The 19,070-nt window shown below is 37.0% G+C and overlaps 1 long non-coding RNA gene across 1 annotated transcript in view; it reads left to right on the forward strand.

Annotated features, from left to right (window-relative positions):
* The first annotated feature begins 7,248 nt into the window (after positions 1 to 7,248).
* Positions 7,249 to 19,070, forward strand: part of LOC111564342 (uncharacterized) — a 13,292-nt gene continuing 1,470 nt past the window's right edge. Inside the window, exons 1-2 of the long non-coding RNA XR_002745775.3 lie at positions 7,249 to 7,407; positions 13,314 to 13,482. This is a non-coding gene — a long non-coding RNA (uncharacterized LOC111564342). The remainder of the gene's footprint in view (positions 7,408 to 13,313; positions 13,483 to 19,070) is intronic.

Raw genomic sequence — 19,070 nt, forward strand, 5'->3', positions numbered from 1 at the left:
ACCAAGTCACTGCAAAAACACACAAAATCATTGCAAAAACACACAGTCACTGCAAAAACCCCAAATCACTTCAAAAAATACACAAAATCACTGCAAAAACACACACAGTCACTGCAAAAACACACAAAATCACTGCAAAAATACACAGAATCACTGCACAAATACAAAATCACTTCAAAAATACACAATATCACTGCAAAAATACACAAAATCACTTCAAAAATACACAAAATCACTGCAAAAACCCAAAATCACTTCAAAAATACACAAAATCACTGCAAAAACACACAAAATCACTGCAAAAGAATACAAAATCACTGCACAAATACAAAATCACTGCAAAAACACACAAAATCACTGCAAAAGTATACAAAATCACTGCACAAATACAAAATCACTGTAAAAACATAAAATCACTTCAAAAATACACAAAATCACTTCAAAACACAAAATCACTGCAAAAAATACACAAAATCACTGCAAAAATACAAAATCACTGCAAAAACACACAAAATCACTGCAAAAATACACAAAATCACCGCAAAAACACACCAAGTCACTGCAAAAACACACAAAATCATTGCAAAAACACACAGTCACTGCAAAAACCCAAAATCACTTCAAAAATACACAAAATCACTTCAAAAAACACACAAAGTCACTGCAAAAACACACAGTCACTGCAAAAACACACAAAATCACTGCAAAAATACACAAAATCACTGCACAAATACAAAATCACTTCAAAAATACACAAAATCACTGCAAAAAATACACAAAATCACTGCAAAAATACACAAAATCACTGCAAAAATACACAAAATCACTGCAAAAACACACAAAATCACTGCAAAAATACAAAATCACTGCAAAAACACACAAAATCACTGCAAAAACACACAAAAATCACTGCAAAAATACACAACATCACAACAAAAAGATGGAAAAGGACAACAAAAAGATCCAAAATCACAACAAAAACACACAATCACTGCAAAAAGATGTAAAATAACTATGGGTGTTTTGTCTCCTTGTGGTTGTTCTGTGTCTCTTTGTGGTTGTTTGCTGTCTTTGTGGTTATTTTGTGTCTCTTTGTGGTTGTTTTGTGTCTATTTGTGGTTGTTTTGTGTCTCTCTGTGGTTCTTTTGTGTCTGTGGTTTTATGTCAGTTTTTTTGTATCTTTGTGGTTGTTTTGTGTCTCTCTGTGGTTATTTTGTGTCTCTCTGTGGTTATTTTGTGTTTCTCTGTGGTTGTTTTGTGTGTATTTGTGGTTGTTTGTCTCTTTGTGATCATTTTGACAACCACAGTGAATGCATAGTCCTGACAGTGAAGCACCAAGGTGGGAGTGTGATGATATGGGGATGGAGAAAACCTGAAAACAGTGCATTCTGGGTAAACTTTACAGCTCGTCTCAGCATGTGTGATGGGTTTTTTATTATCTTTATACTTAAATTAAGACCCAGTCAGTAAGAATCAGGAGTGAAAATAGCAGCAGATGTGACGACTTTACTGATTTAAACATCTAAAATGTGTAAACTTCAAACGGTTTGAGTCTGCAGAGCGATGCTGGACGTCTGTATAAGCGGAGTTCTGCTCTGATCCAGAACATTCGGTCAAGCTTTTTACCTCCAGTATCTGTTCCTCCTCCAGCTGATAGCGATAGCTGTGTGCTGCTCACATTTAAAGCAACGCCTTCAGCTGCAGATGCTGAGATGAGATTCTGCTCATGGAGGAGTTTCACCACTAATAACCCACATTCGACTCACCGCTGAGGGCGTCCCGATGTGACTGACAGCCGCATTCAAGGTAAAAGTGGAGCTCAGGTAGCGTCCAATCAGCTCACAGGGTGACTGATGCCGCCTCAAGGTGTCAACAAACAGGATCTTTACGCTGAAGTCAGTCTGAGTGACAGAAGAAATTCAATTAGCTTCTCTCAAGGGCCAGTTTTCAGTTCCTGCTCAGTAGAAGTGAAGAGTTCCAGTTAGAGAAGCGTTTGGTTTAAATTAGACGTGAATTATTTCATTACAGATACATATACACAGTTCTGTTTCCAAAGAACTATTTTACAGATTCAGTGTGAGAAAATGTTTGAACTAAAGCTCCACTGACAACTGTTTTCCTAACCGGTGATTAACTTAAAAAATGTATGTTGTTGCTAAAAGACTTAAAATCACTACAGAGTGACACAAAATCACCACAAACAGATGCGTGTGAATGTTCTTAAAGAAAATATTTTTAACATTTCTTTTTCTCCACCAAAAATGTTCAAAAAATTCCCAAAAATGTTGAAAATGTGGACATCAGAAGTTTCACTGTGAAATTTATTTCAAGGTAAAAGTTCCTTGAAGTAATTTTTTTTTTCTTGTTTTGAGAGGGGCATTTTTTCCAGTGTAAAATAAAACCAGCAGCGGAGCCATGAAGCTTCTTCTTCTTCCTCCTGGTTTATGGCCTCGGGGCTGAAGATCTCCTCTCCAACAGACTCTTCAGATGTGGAGCTTCCCCTCCTCCGTTGTCCTGGTGTGAATTATTAACTAATTGTCCTGGTTATGGGATGTAGTGTTCGTCGTCTGGCTGATGTTAACGCTTCAAAGCCGTCTTCAGATTCAATAATGAGCTCAGGCTGCCTTTGTAGCTCCACAATTTGGCAAATATCAGTCCTGGTCCGTGAAAAGAAAGCTGCTTTCATGTGCTTCTTCTCAGAGGGTGATGCTATGAGGAGGGCTTCACCTGATGAGGAAACAACCCAGACTCTGGTGAGACTAAATAATAGAACAAACAGTTTACTGGGTCACTGGGAAGCTTAACGTTATAAAATAAATACATCCAGAAGAATGGAAATCTAGAGGGAAAATTTGAGGATTAGCAGAAACTCTTCTTTCTGTTGGTTTCATTAACATGCAGGAACTCTGAATTCAGCATTCCTGAAGTTCTCCAAAGAGCCTCTTCAGACTGAAACTAAAACCTGAAGAGGTTCAAGCTCCTGTTTCTGAAGTTCTGCTGCAGCTGCTCACATTTGTTTCGCACTTCACTGATGTTGGACCCAAAATTTCAAATTTTAGATGTTTTCAAGCCTGGAAATTTTAGGATTTTCACCCTCAATGAAACATGTCACCTGTGAAGCGATTTAAAGGTTCAATATCTCCAGAAAGACAGTCTTTGGTTGACATTTCACCAACTTGTGAGTCTCTAGCATCAGTAGAATCTGATATGAGGCTAGTATAACAAGACAAGGTTATAGGTTTTAGATATTTGGTCTTAAAATCTGTCAAAAATGACAAAAAAATAATCTAATATTTTAAAAAAAACTTGTCCAAAATGACACATAATTGTCAAAATGACAATAATGAACAATTATTGATGCTTATAAAAGACAATAAGAGTAAAATTTCCAATCAAAGCTGATCTAGTGTCTCCATAAAGTTCCTGTAAGTGTGTATCTATGGATGGATCCATATTTCTACTAAAATAGTCTTTGGTTGACATTTCACCAACTTTTGAGGCTCTAGCATCAGTAGAATCTGATATGAGGAAAGTTTAACCAGACAAGAGTCCAGGTTTTAGATGTTTAGACTAAATGTTGATGTGGACTCATAATAGCTCAAAAACCTTCATCATGTCTTCTTACTGATACAGTCGCTTTGAGTTCTTTTGTTCAGACATAAAGTGAATAGATAGATGTTGACTACCTTGACAGTTTCGGTGAAAGCTCTCGCCTTCTTCAGTGAGACGCTTCTGAAGAAGGCGAGAGCTCTCACCAAAACTGTCAAGGTAGTCAACATCTACACACATGGACAGAATTGTTGGTACCCCTCAGTTAATGAAAGAAAAATCAAACATGAAAATCAGACATTGCTTTTGAACTGTGGTTTAACAGAATTATTTAAAAAAATAAACTCATGAAACAGGCCTGGACAAAAATGATGGTTCCCCTAGAAAAGACTGAAAATAATGTGACCATAGAGACATGTTCAATCAAGGTGTGTCTTCTAATTAGCATCACAGGTGTCTACAAACTTGTAATCAGTCAGTCGGCCTATTTATAGGGTTACAGTAGTCACTGTGCTGTTTGGTGACATGGTGTGTACCACACTAAACATGGACCAGAGGAAGCCAAGGAGAGAGTTGTCTCAGGAGATTAGAAAGAAAATTATAGACCAGCATGTTAAAGGTAAAGGCTAGAAGACCATCTCCAAGCAGCTTGATGTTCCTGTGACTACAGTTGCACATATTATTCAGAAATTTAAGATCCATTCACTTCAGTTCCACTGAGTTCCAGCTGTGGATCCTGAATTTAAATCTGGTGAATCTAATCTGGTATCAGAGACAACACTCTGTCAGAAATAATCTGATTCCAGTGACGTGACCCAGAGTTGAATCGTTGAAGTTAAACTCTAAACAGATCAGCTTCTATCTGAGGCAGCCCTCAGTCATCAGATAACACACACATTAACACACACATTAACACACTAAAAAACACACACTCTCTGATGACCACCCAGTGTGTGTTTTTGTGTGTTTTGTGTGTTTTCCGTCCATCAGTGTGAGATAAAGATCAGATCTGGAGCACAGCAGAATCCAAACACTGAGAACTGATTCAACGTTTTACAGAATAAAAACACAAAAAGACATAATCTGAGTTTACATTTTCCTTCTTTCCTTCTTCACTTCAGAGACGTTTATTTCCTCACTAGAGCCGTTAACTGAAACATCAAGAACTCTGAATTAAAGTTCTGTTAACCCTCCTGTTGTTCTCATTTACAGGCACCCAAAAATATAGTTTCCTTGTCTGAAAAAAATCCAAAAATTCTGCAAAAAAATTCCGCAAATTTCTGAAAATTTGCAAAACCTTCAGGAAGAAAATTCCAATAATTCTTTGAAAGTCTCCCTTCAAAATTTTATTTAAAAAAATTTCCCCTAAAAAAGAAATGTTAAAAATATGTTCTTTAAGAACATTCACATAAAAATTAATCAAAATCCAGTGAATTTCGCTGGATTTTGGTTGATTTTTATGTGAAAGTTCTTAAAGAGAATATTAGAAGTTTTACTGATATATATGAAATCACTTTAGATATTTTTAGGGTTTTTTTTTAAGATTTTTACTCATTTTTTGAGAATATTTACAAGAATTTTCTTGCCAAATTTGTGGGATTTTTTAAAAATAAAACTTGAAGGTACACTTTTAAGGAATTATTGGAATTTTCTTCCTGAAGGTTTGCAAATTTTCAGAAATTTGGGAAACTTTTTTGCTGAATTTTTCGGATTTTTTTCAGACAAGGAAACAATATTTTTGGTGCCCGTAAATGAGGACAACAGGAGGGTTAATGACTAGTTATGTTGTTTTGTCATATTTATAATCAGTTAAAGCTGATTTAGAATTTAAACATCTGCATCTGGACAGCTGTGTAGATTTTTTTCTTCATAAATGTTTGATTTTATGCATTTTAGATCCACAGGCTGCTTGTTTTGTATTTTACATGAACGCTGTCGTCCTGCTGGATTTTACAGAACCGGGCCTTCTGCTGTTCTCAACCAGACTAGTTTCCTCCTGAGCTCTCTGACTCCAGGTAAATATCAGACATCATGTTTTCATCTGAAAACAACATCAGCTTCTGCTTCATTTTCCAGCGTTTTATTTTCTCTGTGAATCTGAATCTCTGGTCTTTCTCCTGTATTTTCTGGTCTTTCTGCTTCATCTGTGTCTGTCCGTCTGACATTTTTCCTCGGTGGTCGGCTGCATGCTAATCGCTGCTTAGAGTTCGCCAGAATGTCGACGCAAACATCAATTTTAATGAGAGAAAACGGCTAATTCACTCCCTGATGATTCTACACTCAGTGGCCACTTTATTAGGAACACCCTGGGAAAAGGTTCTGTTCTCAGACTTTATTCCTCAGAAGTTCTGGTTCATGTTGACATTATAGCATCACTCGGTTGCTGCAGATTTATCAGCTGAACATCCATGATCCACTTTCCTCCACATCCCAAAGGTTCTACTGGACTGAGATCTGGAGACTGTGGAGGTCGTTGGAGAACAGAGAACTCATCGTCATGTTCTAGAAACCAGTCTGAGATGATCTGAGCTTTATGATATGGAGAAGTAGCATCAGAAGACGGTCCACTGTGGCCATTATGGGATGGAGATGGTTAGCAACAATACTCAGGTAGGCTGTGGAGTTTAAACCATGATCAGTTGGTACCAAGAAAATATCCTCCACACCATGACACCATCACTGTCAAGTCAAACTGGGAGAAGCTGAAATCTGATAGAAAGAAGAAGCTGAAATCTGATAGAAGAAGCTGAAATCTGATAGAAAGAAGAAGCTGAAATCTGATAGAAGAAGCTGAAATCTGATAGAAAGAAGAAGCTGAAATCTGATAGAAAGAAGAAGCTGAAACCTGATAGAAAGAAGAAGCTGAAATCTGATAGAAGAAGCTGAAATCTGATAGAAAGAAGAAGCTGAAATCTGATAGAAGAAGCTGAAATCTGATAGAAAGAAGAAGCTGAAATCTGATAGAAAGAAGAAGCTGAAACCTGATAGAAAGAAGAAGCTGAAATCTGATAGAAAGAAGAAGCTGAAACCTGATAGAAAGAAGAAGCTGAAATCTGATAGAAGAAGCTGAAATCTGATAGAAAGAAGAAGCTGAAGTCTGATAGAAAGAAGAAGCTGAAATCTGATAGAAAGAAGAAGCTGAAACCTGATAGAAAGAAGAAGCTGAAACCTGATAGAAAGAAGAAGCTTAAGTCTGATAGAAAGAAGAAGCTGAAACCTGATAGAAAGAAGAAGCTGAAATCTGATAGAAGAAGCTGAAATCTGATAGAAAGAAGAAGCTGAAGTCTGATAGAAAGAAGAAGCTGAAATCTGATAGAAGAAGCTGAAATCTGATAGAAAGAAGAAGCTGAAGTCTGATAGAAGAAGCTGAAATCTGATAGAAGAAGCTGAAATCTGATAGAAGAAGCTGAAATCTGATAGAAAGAAGAAGCTGAAGTCTGATAGAAAGAAGAAGCTGAAATCTGATAGAAGAAGCTGAAATCTGATAGAAGAAGCTGAAATCTGATAGAAAGAAGAAGCTGAAGTCTGATAGAAGAAGCTGAAATCTGATAGAAAGAAGAAGCTGAAGTCTGATAGAAAGAAGAAGCTGAAATCTGATAGAAGAAGCTAAAATCTGATAGAAAGAAGAAGCTGAAGTCTGATAGAAAGAAGAAGCATTCCACAGGTGCTCCACTCAGCTGGGGCGGAACCAATCTGCGGCTGCAGGTTTCCTACCTGCGGCATAAAAAGGGACACACGCAGCACTGAGGAGGAAGGGGAATGAATGAGCTCCTCAAATAAATAAAGTGGCTGTGAGCGTGAGGATCTGCGGCAAACTGTGCAGGACTGCTTCATCTACAGAAATCCAGGTAGCAGCCGGTAAGAGCAGAACCATGAAAGATCTGGGAGACTGTTTAACCTGCAGAACGTGTTAGCATTAGCATTAGCATTAGCCACGGAGCGGCGGCTTGTTAACTTTCTGTCTGGATGCCGATAACTGCTGTGTGTTTGTAATTGCTCAGTTGAAAATAAGATTGCAGGCTAATTGGTGCTAATTAGAGGTTTTCCAGCGAAGGTTAAAAACCAGTTAATCTCATTCAGTTTGTAGTGGTGGCTTTGTACTATGCACTTTATTTTATTAGTTTATTTATTGGATCTGGAACGGAATGTACTTTAAATAATTTTAAAATATGAATTAAAAAGTATAAAAATAGTTTAAAAAGTCCGATAGAAATGTTAAGAGTAAAACTTGTTAAAATGTGATTAAAATCAACTCTAAAATGCAGGTAAACTCATGTGTGGCACAGGATTTGTTTGAAAATTGGTCATGCCATGGTTTGTTGCTTCAGGTATTTGATGTTGAGGTTAACAAACATAAATTGAGCGGCATTTGCTAATGAGGTGAAACTGTACATGGGGAATGGCTGCTACTATCTGCCGAAATCGATAGTGTGAACATTGTTCTTTTGTGTTTTGTTTAAAGGTTTTTCATCTAAACCTATCAACTTATCTGTCACACCACCAGCCTGAACCGTTGAAACAAGGCAGGATGGATCCATGCTTTATGCTGTTTAAACCAATTTTTTTTCTCATTTTCAATATTTTTGTTCGTTTTTTGTGGGGTCATTTTTTGTCATTATCAATCTTTGTTGTTTTTTGTCATTTTCTATCTCTTTTTTTGTTTTTATCCCATTTTAAAAAATCATTTTCAATCCTTTTTGTTATTTTTAGATCTCATTTTTTAGGTTTTTGAGTAATTTTGTGCAGTTTTAACTTGTTTTAGGGGAAATGGTGTCATTTTGGACATATTTTGAGTAATTTCAGTCCAACTTCAAGTAATTTTGGACAAATTCTAAGTTTTTTTTGTACAAATTTTGAGATTTCATTTTGGAAAAGTTAGCTCTCATTGTTAAGGTTTTTGTGTTGTTTTGTGCAGTTTTAGCTTGTTTTGGGGGGAAATGTGTCATTTTGAACAAGTTTTGACAATTGTGAGTAATTTCGGACACATTTTGAGTTATTATGAGCAATATTAACATTTTTTGGACACATTTTTTGCCATTTCAGACAATTTTTAAGTATCTTTGGGCACATTTTGAGACATTTTGAACAATTTTACCCTTGTTTTGGACAAATTTTAGTAAGTTTAGACGTATTTCTAGTCATTTTAAATAAATTCTATGTCTTTCTGGGCAAATTTTGAGTCCTTTGGGACAAGTTAAATCTAATTTTTGAGATTTTTCAGTCATTTTGTGTGGTTTTAGTTTGTTCTGGGGGGAAACTGTGTTATTTTTGGACATATTTTGAGTAATTTCAGTCCAATTTCAAATAATTTTGGACAAATTCTAAGTATTTTTGTACAAATCTTGAGTCATTTTGGACAAATTAGATCAATTTTTTTGAGTTTTTTTCTGTTATTTTGTGCAGTTTTAGCTTGTTTTGGAAACAAATGTGTCATTTTGGACAAACTTTGTTCTTGTTTTGGACAAAAATGAGTAACTTTGGACACATTTTGAGTTATTTTGAGAAATTTTAACCTTATTTTGGACAAATTTAATAATTTTGGATGCATTTCAAGTAATTTTAGACAAATTTTGACTCATTTTGGAAAAGTTAGAACTCATGTTTGAGATTTTTGTGTTATTTTGTGCAGTAGTCGCTTCGTCTACGTGCGCTGAGCTGATTGGCTGATTATCTGGTGTTCCTAATAAAGCGGTGGGTGGGTGATTCTACATCAGCCTTTATTTCCTCTCTTATTGTGCGTTGTCTGGTGATGAAGTGTGCGGCTCCTTACGAGGATTTTCCTGGCAGCTCCATAACTCAACCAGTCCCTCAGTGGGCGTTTGTGTTGTTGTGCTGCTGTTGTTGTGTTGCTGTTGTGTTGTTGTTGTTGTGCTGCTGCTGTTGTGCTGCTGCTGCTAATGTGTTGCTGTTGTGTTGTTGTTGTGCTGTTGTGTTGTTGTTGTGCTGCTGTTGTGTTGCTGCTGTTGTGCTGCTGCTGTTGTGTTGCTGTTGTTGTGCTGTTGTGTTGCTGTTGTTGTGCTGTTGTGTTGCTGTTGTTGTGCTGTTGTGCTGCTGCTGTTGTGTTGCTGTTGTTGTGTTGCTGTTGTTGTGCTGTTGTGTTGCTGTTGTTGTGTTGCTGTTGTTGTGCTGCTGTTGTGTTGCTGTTGTTGTGTTGCTGTTGTTGTGCTGCTGCTGTTGTGCTGCTGCTGTTGTGCTGCTGTTGTTGTGTTGCTGTTGTTGTGTTGCTGTTGTTGTGTTGCTGTTGTTGTGCTGCTGTTGTGTTGCTGTTGTTGTGTTGCTGTTGTTGTGCTGCTGCTGTTGTTGTGTTGCTGTTGTTGTGCTGTTGTGTTGCTGTTGTTGTGCTGCTGTTGTGTTGCTGTTGTTGTGCTGCTGCTGTTGTGCTGCTGTTGTTGTGTTGCTGTTGTTGTGTTGCTGTTGTTGTGTTGCTGTTGTTGTGCTGCTGTTGTTGTGTTGCTGTTGTGTTGTTGTGCTGCTGTTGTTGTGCTGCTGCTGTTGTGCTGCTGTTGTTGTGTTGCTGTTGTTGTGCTGTTGTGTTGCTGTTGTTGTGTTGCTGTTGTTGTGCTGCTGCTGTTGTGCTGCTGTTGTTGTGTTGCTGTTGTTGTGTTGCTGTTGTTGTGTTGCTGTTGTTGTGTTGCTGTTGTTGTGCTGCTGTTGTTGTGTTGCTGTTGTGTTGTTGTGCTGCTGTTGTTGTGCTGCTGCTGTTGTGCTGCTGTTGTTGTGTTGCTGTTGTTGTGCTGTTGTTGTGTTGCTGTTGTGTTGTATTGACAAATGGCTAACTGTTCCCCGGGTCCGAGTGCAGCGCTTGTTATGAGCTAATTGTCACCCAGAGGAATGCAGGGATCCACCAGAGCGAGTCCAGAACAGATCACTGATCACCTGGAAGTGTTCAGGAACCGACTGAAACTAGAATCTACCTGGAGCTGAGGTCGTCTGAGCAGCTTCTTCTAGTCTCCAGTCGTCTAAAGTGGTGATGAAGAGCGACCCGCTGGGAGCTGCACGACCGTCCACGGAAACATTCTCTACAAACAAAAGCATCTTATTCTGACTTCACACATGAATCCATCTGCATCTCTGAAGTCACATTTTCAGTCTTTTTACTGATTTTTGTCAAACCTTATGTAGAAAAGCTGCAGAACCAGTACGAAAACTCACCAGATGTTTCCACACTTAAATAACCCAAAATAACCTGACTTTTCAATCTGTGTTGTGTTTTTGTCATTTTCAATCTCATTTTGTTGCTTTTTCTTTCATTTTTTGACAATTTCAGTCTCTTTTTGCAGTTTTTTGTCTGGTTTTTTTTTTTTTTGTCATTTTCAGTCTCTTGTTATTTTTTGTCCAGTTTTTTGTCATTTTCCATCTTTTTGTCTAATTCATCTGGCCTGGGAACACCTCCAGATCCTCCAGGAGGAAGTGGAGAACGCTGAAGAATGTCTATCAGGTCCAGTTAAACCTCAATGACCTCTGATGGGATGTAGCGCTGAGCTTAGCTGACGGCTAATATCGCCCATGCTCTGTCCTCCAAAAACTCCACGTTAGTGAGGTTGGAAGGTGGATTTTCACCAGAGGGGTCTTCAGATGGAATCTTCGGTCTGTGGGAGGAGAAGGAGAACAATTAGCATAAAGTCCACTCTACAGCCGGTCAGAGGAGGAAGCCCAAAGGCAGCTCTCAACACCGAGAGGAACTAAAGCAAAGACGAAGCTGCACTGGAAAAAAAATGCTCCTCTCAAAACAAGAAAACTTATTTCAAGCTCTATTTTACCAGGATTGTCAAACTTAGGTGTCTTAATATAAGCCAGACATGCTTTAAAAAAAAAAAAAAAAAAAAAAGCAGTTTTTCACTCAAAAATGGATTTTTTTCTTTGAGGTAACCTCCTAATTTGAGCTGTATTAACCCTCGTGTCGTCCGGTCGGTCAAAATTGACCCGTTTTAAAGTTTGAAAATGTGGGAAGAAAAAATATATTTTCACTGTGAAACTTCTGATGTCCACATTTTCAACATTTTGGGGAAATTTTTGAACATTTTTTGGTGGGGAAAAAAAGAAATTTCACTGGATTTTGGTTGATTTTTTTTTTTTTTTTAATGTGGATGTTCTTAAAGAAAATATTAGAAGTTTTACTGATATATATGGAATCACTTTAGATATTTTTAGGATTTTTTTGGAAGATTTTTACTCATTTTTTGAAAATATTTACAAGAATTTTCTTGCCAAACTTGGGAGATTTTTTTTTTTTTTTTTTAAATAAAACTTTTAAGTGAAACTTTTAAAGAATTACTGGAATTTTCTCCCTGAAGGTTTTGCAAATTTTCAGAAATTTGGGGATTTTTTTTGTTGAATTTTTGGAATTTTTTCACACAAGGAAACAATATTTTTTGGTGCCAGTAAATGAAGACAACAGGAGGGTTAAACTTATTTTGAGTTTTCTTGTAAAATTCAACTCAAAACAAGATAATTTCTAGATTGTTTGACTTAACAAGATATTTAAAATGCATTGTCCCTCCATCTTGCTGAAATGTCTCTTGTTAGGTGAATTTATCTTAAATCAAGTGGGATGAGACATTTTGACAAAAAATAAGACAAATAGACTTGGTAGGATTTAGAGTTTTTGCAGTGTGATGGATGTTAAAGAGGAAGAGATCCGAGTTTCTCCATCTGGAGGATCAGTTAATGACAGGAGATGGAGTGAGGAGGAACCGAGGAGGAACCCCGCTGGGAGCAGAGCTGCAGGAGAACACAGGAGAGTCTCTGGAGCTCAGCGGGAGGTTTCCATCTCCAGGAAACACAGGAGGTCTTCACTCGTATCGGACGGCAGGAGGAGAAAACAAGACGTAGAGGAGAGGAACACGTCCAGATACCGTCTGTAATTAAAACTATACAGCAAGAAATGATCCGTCTGAGTGGAAACATCAGAATTAAAACACCAGGAGTTACAACATACAGGCATGTCAGAAATATAAAGAAATATTACTAAAAAACTGGGGAATTTGTCGGGATTGTGCCAGAAAAATGGGGCTAAAAACAAAGAAACAAAAATCTGAAATAAACAACAAATATCTGAAAAATAAGACCTTTTTAAATCTAATTTAAATACAACAAAACAGTGTAATTTGACACACTTTGTAGAAAAACAAACTAATATTTATACAAATCCAGATATTTAACAAGGCTGTGAAAGTCTGTAAAATAACAATAAAATTTCTCCTCAATTTACAGATTTTTTTCTTTTAAATATAATTTTTTTATCATCGTCATGTAAATTAATATTTTTTGTGATTTTTACTAGATATGATCTAGAATTTGATTAAAAACAAGAGAAAATCATGGTTTAAAAACCATTTTGCTGTCGTTGAGATACGTATTTTTATTAGAAATAGTGGTGAATATTATCTGTAATTTAATGAAACAAGGACAATCTGTAAAATAACAGTTTAAAAACTATAAACATCCTGTTTTTCTTAAATAATGGCAAATATCTGTAAAATTATATTTTTGCTGATTTAAAAACAGTAAAAAAGTGAACATATTACAATCAAACATTGTATAATAATAAATTACTATTTTTTAATTTAGTTATTTTATGATTAACATGTAAATTATGACTTTTTAATGTGATTTTTCTGGTTTTAACTGTAACTGAATGAAACAGGGAACATCTGTAAAATAAAAGCTGAAACTGTATAAACAAAAAGTTTTTTGGTTGTTTTTTAACTCTGCAGGAGGGAAATGGATTAAATCCTTCATTATCTTTGCTGTTTTCATTACAGATCCCATATCTGAACCCAAACACCAGGATTTAGTCGCCCACTGAGAACCACAACAACCTTCTGACTGATTTAGAGGCTGATACCGGATCAGTCTATCTGCTGGGTGTGGATCCGTCTATCTGCTGGATGTTAGTCGTGGATCAGTCTATATCCTGGAGTGATGTTGGCAGTGAGTGTAAACTTTGATTTTAGCTGCTCCTGATTTACTGATGAATGTGAGAAAAGCTTTGTCGACGGTTGGAGTGTCTGGCTGTTTGTCTGCAGGCTGTTTGTGATGGTGGAGTTCATAAGTCCTGACTTTCATTTATCTGGACCGATGCTCGGTGTCAGCTGAATGCCTGAAAAGCAGATCTGCTTCCATCAGCTGGAGTAGATTCTGACGGAGCGGAGCTTCGATGTGAAGTTTTAATGGCAGCAACGCAGAAACGCCAACGAAGCACAAACTCATCTGATGTTACACAGAATTTCTTTATTTTAACTCTGTTTCCATTACAGGTTTTTGTGCACATTTTGAAGAAAAAGTTGATGGAATTTATTAAAATGTCTTGTGTTTGTCAGTGTCTCGTTTTTCAAATTTTTTGTCTTGTTTTTGCCATTTTGTCTCTTACTTTTGTCATTCTGTGTCTTGTTTTTGTTATGTGTCTCATTTTTGTTGTTTTCTGACTTGTTTTTGTCATTCTGTGTCTTATTTTTTTGTTTTGTGTCTTGTATTTGTTGTTTAGTGTTGGTTTTTGTCATTTTGTATCTGGTTTTCGTAGTTTTCTGTCTCATTTTTGTCGTTCTGTCTTATTTTTGTCATTTTGTGTCTTTTTTTATTGTTTTCTGTCTTGTTTAGGTCATTTTCTGTCTGTTTTTTTTATATTTTCTGGTTCATTTCTGTTCTGTGTCTTGTTTTTGTCATGTTTCGTTTCAGTCGTTTTCTGTTTCATCAACACGTTCAGATTCCTCCATCATATTCCTAAATGCTGTGTTTTGTCTAGATAAGAGGTTTAGTTTTGTTCACCTCAAGCTCCTGCAGAAGAGTTTGTTTTTCAAGGACATAACATGAGAAGCATCAGCGGCAGTTGGCGACTCAATCAATTTGGAGAGAAATTTGCATGTCTGCTTGTGTTTTTGGATTCCCATTGACTTCCAGTAGAAACACGCCGGCCTCCTGCTTCCTTTAAACGAGTTAACCTTCGTTAGAGAGCCACAGAAAAGAGTCTGAACCAAACACAGCAACTCTTCGAATGCAAATAGGCCACAGCTGCCAATTCCTCAAACACACCAGCATGAAAACATTTGAAGAAAGGAGCGGTTTTGGTGGGAGATCTTCAGAAAAAGACCCCGACTCTTGTGCTGTCGACAGTTTCTAATTGGAATGAATGGAGGTAGAAGGTGGTAAAGACCACGCTGCGTCTGGTTTCTGTTCTTTTATGTCTCATTTTTGTCATTTTCTGTCATGTTTTTGTTGTTTTGTGTTATTTCTGTTGTTATATGTCTTGTTTATGTCGTTACATCTGGTTTTTGTTGTGTCTTTCAGGTTTTTGTCGATAGTTTCTAATTGGAATGAATGGAGGTAGAAGGTGGTAAAGGCCACACTGCATCTGGATGAAGAGTTGCTATGCAGAGAATGACACTTAAACTGTGAAATCCAATAGTCAATATTTAGTCAGAAGCCTAATCTGGTGTCTGCTGGATGTGAGATGATGATGTGATGTGTGTTTTTTGGGTTTATTTTGAGGATATCTCCTCTCTGATTTATCAGAAACACACTCCTGCTATTTTTACACGTTTTACCTCCTCTTAAATAACTGGGCCTCCAACTGAAACGTGATGAAGGCAGGCCGAGCTGCCATTGTGAGACACTTTGATGTGTTGGAATACGTATGTAAATCACAGGGAAGCTTCCTGCTGCTCCAATCAGAAAGCTCTGGCCTAGTTCCCATCACGTCTAACCAGCCGGTCCAGATAAGAAGCCAAGAGCAGCAGAAAGGAGCTTAAATGAAGGAAAACAATAGTAGAAAGACATAAACTGTTGGATGCATCCACACTAAACGCACAGTGTTTGATTTTTAATCAAACAGACCAGGGTTTATTCAGGACTAGCAGTAGTTACACTAATTAGCTCCATAAAAAAATAGTCATAAACTGATTATTAACCAGCTGTTGCTGCTCGTACCTCACTAATGTCCGGATGTTGTGAACCAAACCAGCAGCCGTCCAGTAAAACAGCAGGTTTCTCCGTATGTAGACCTAGAAAATAATAAAAATAAAGTTGTATGTAGGTTGTGTCTGAATGAACAGATTTAGCATTAGCATGTCAGTCTGCAACCTCTTTTATGTTGTTTACTTTTATTCAGTGCAGGATAATGTTCAGTGTTTATATGCAAACTGTTGCACATTTAAACTGCATTTAAATTAATATTATGATATTAAACAACACTATTAATGGTTCAAACGGTTCTTAAATGATATTTTAGTTCCACCTAATTGTTAATTTTACTCAACTACTCAAAGGTTTTCTGTTTATTTTCTTATGTTTATAAAAATCTAAATTTAAATTTCTATTTAATCAACTCGAAAATGAGTCATGAGGAACATCCTTATTTTTGAAAACAGAACAAACATGCATTGTCTTTTTAGTCAGGCTATGTAGCTTTGCTAATTTCAGAATGTTTGTTAACTTAAAAAATGCATTTTGACTAATTTTTGGTGAGTTTTTCTAAGAATTTTACAGTAGTAGGTCTGTGTTTATCAAGGTTAAGTTTGTTTATAGTGGTGATCATAATAATAATATGCTAACTAAATGCTAACCCGATGTCAAATTATGTTACACCAACAAGAAGCTACACATTGTGGGCGATGCATCATAAATCTGTCAATGCTAACTAAATGCACTTCAATTTATGATTTACCAAAAACATGATCTGTGGGTCTTGCATGGTTTTTTCATAAAACTATATATGGTAACCATATTGCTAGCTCAATGTGAACTTTAAATTACATTGTACCATCTGAAATGAGCAGCTGTAAACATTGCATGCTTAAAATATAAAACTGCTGATGCTAACTAAATGCTATTTAAGGTAAAATTCAAATTATGCTATACTAGGAATGTCCATTGCATGCCTAAATCATAAAACTGTGAATGCTAATCAACTGCTAGCTTAGCATTAGTTTCTAATTATGTCATAACAGCCAAAGTCAGTGGTAGTAGTGTGCTTAAAATGTAAAACTGCTAATGCCAACTGGGGTCAACTTCAAATTATATTACACCAACTGAAACAGACTGTTGTGGGCCGTGCATGCTTGATTCATTACACTGTTAATGCTAACTAAATGCTAAGTCAGTGTCATCTTCAGATTATGTAATACCAACCACATTCATCAGCTGTGCTACATCATAAAACTGCTAATGCTAACCAAATGCTAATGTGTCGTCAACTTCATAGTGGGTTTCACCAACCAAAACCAAAATTTGTGGCCATGCATCATAAACTGTTAATGCTAAGTAAATGCTAATCCAGTATTACCTTAAAATGATGTCATATATCAACCAGATTCATCAGTTGTGAACCTGGCATCACAAAACTGCTGATGCTAACCAAATGCTAACAACTTCAAATTTTATTATACCAACTAAAAAAAAAATCACCACCTGTGGGCCATGCATGCTTAACATATAAAACTATTGATGCTAACTAAATGCTAGCTTGGGTCAACTTCAAATTATATTTCTCCAACTAAAATAAACTGTTGTGGGCCGTGCTTACTTTATTCATTAGTGTCGATGCTAACTAAATGCTAACTGAATCTTAACTTTAGGTTACATAACACCAGCTAAAACCAGCAGCTACTAGTGCTGAGTTTTGGTAACTGCATCTCCACTAAACTTTCCTGCCAGGCCTCTCAACTCCGACCTCCACCTTTGTCCTCTGGTGGAAATGTTTTAACTGTGGAGGGCAAAAGTCAGAAGTCTTTATCCTCTCTGCCTCTGTCTCTTTCATTCTTTCTTCCATGTTTCCTTTGAAAGCTGCTGCCCTTCCACCGCTGTATAAAGAGGAGACTAATGCACGGCTCTGATTAAATGAGTCTGGAGTGTAGGAGGCGAGCTAATGTTTAGCGTTGTCTGGCTGATTAAAGCGTAGCAAACAAGTGATTGCTATGCAGCTCTGCTCCCCGCCGCTAGCTCGTACACAAGGCTGCTCTGTGTTCTCTCCATCGCCACGTCTCTGCCCTTAATCCAACATCTTCACCCCCTTCGCCTCGCTAACTCTCCATGTCGCACTGATTCTCCATCCCCGAGCAGAGAGCTTCATCTCTCCATCCTGGTTGTGTTTGAAAGCGTCAGGAAGGATGGCCTCGACGTCAACCTCCGTACGATCTCAGAATATGGGGAGATGCATCTCCGTTTTCATGATCTTCTTCCTGTTCCTGCATCAGTTCTTCTTTGCAAATCCATCCCTTCTCCCGTCAGCTGTTCCTTTAATACGGTCCCTCAGTTTCCCCAGCTCAGATTATGGTATACCAATCAGAATAACCAGTGCTGGGTTTTGCATGCTTGGAATATAAAACTTTAATGCTAACTGAATGCTAAATCCTCAAATCAAACCTCAAATTATTTAAACAACTAAAATCATCAGCTGTTGGTATTGCATCAAAAAACTGTCAATGCTAACCAAATGCTAACTCACTGTGAACTTTAAATTGTCCTGTAGCGACCAAAAAAATCACCACGTGACCCATGCATGCTTTATTCATTAAAGCGTTAATGCTAACTAAATGCTAAGTCAATGTCAACTTCAGATTATGTAAAAGCAACCAAATTCATCAGTTGTGCTGCATCATAAAGCTGCTAATGCTAGCTAAATGCAAATTAATCTACACCAACCAAATTTACCAGCAGTGAACGCGGCATCATAAAAGTGTTGATGCTAACCAAATGCTAACATGTCGTCAACTTCATAGTAGGATCCACCTACCAAAACAATAAGTTGTGGTCATTGCATCAAAAAACTGTCAATGCTAAGTAAATGCTAACCCAGTATTACCTTAAAATGATCTTATATATCAACCATATTCACCAGCTGTGAACCCGGCATCATAAAACTGTTGATGCTAACCAAATGCTGACTCACTGTGAACTTTAAATTGTCCTGAACTGACCAAAAAACATCTCCACCTGTGAACCATACATGAGGAAATCATAAAACTGTCGATGTTGGCCAATAGTAACTCTACATAAACCTCAAGTTAATCATTAAACTGTTAATGCTAACCAAATGCTAACATGACAGCAACGTCAAATTGTGGTATACTAATCACAGTCACTAGTTTTAGGTTTTGAAAGCTTGAAACATAAAACTGCTAATGCTAACCAAATGCTAAATCCTCAACTCAAACCTCAAATTATTTAAACAACTAAAATAATCAGCTGTTGCATTGCATCAAAAAAAATGTCAATGCTAACCAAATGCTAACTCACTGTGAACTGTAAATTATCTTGTACTGACCAAAAATAAATAAATTAATAAAAAAAATCCCCACCTGTGAACCATGCATGCTGAAATCATAAAACTGTTGATGCTAGCCAACTGTAACTCCACATAAACCTCAAATTAATCAACCAAATCCATGATGTTTGGGCGCTGCATCATAAAACTGCTAATGCTAACTAAACGCTAACTCAATGTTAACTTCAAATGCTTCTGCTTCTTCCTGCGTCCGTTTTCTTTTTGTAAATCCATCGGTCCTCCCGTCCGCTGTTCCTTTAAG

Source organism: Amphiprion ocellaris, chromosome 16, assembly GCF_022539595.1.
Source record: "Amphiprion ocellaris isolate individual 3 ecotype Okinawa chromosome 16, ASM2253959v1, whole genome shotgun sequence".
NCBI classification, from domain to species: Eukaryota; Metazoa; Chordata; class Actinopteri; family Pomacentridae; genus Amphiprion; species Amphiprion ocellaris.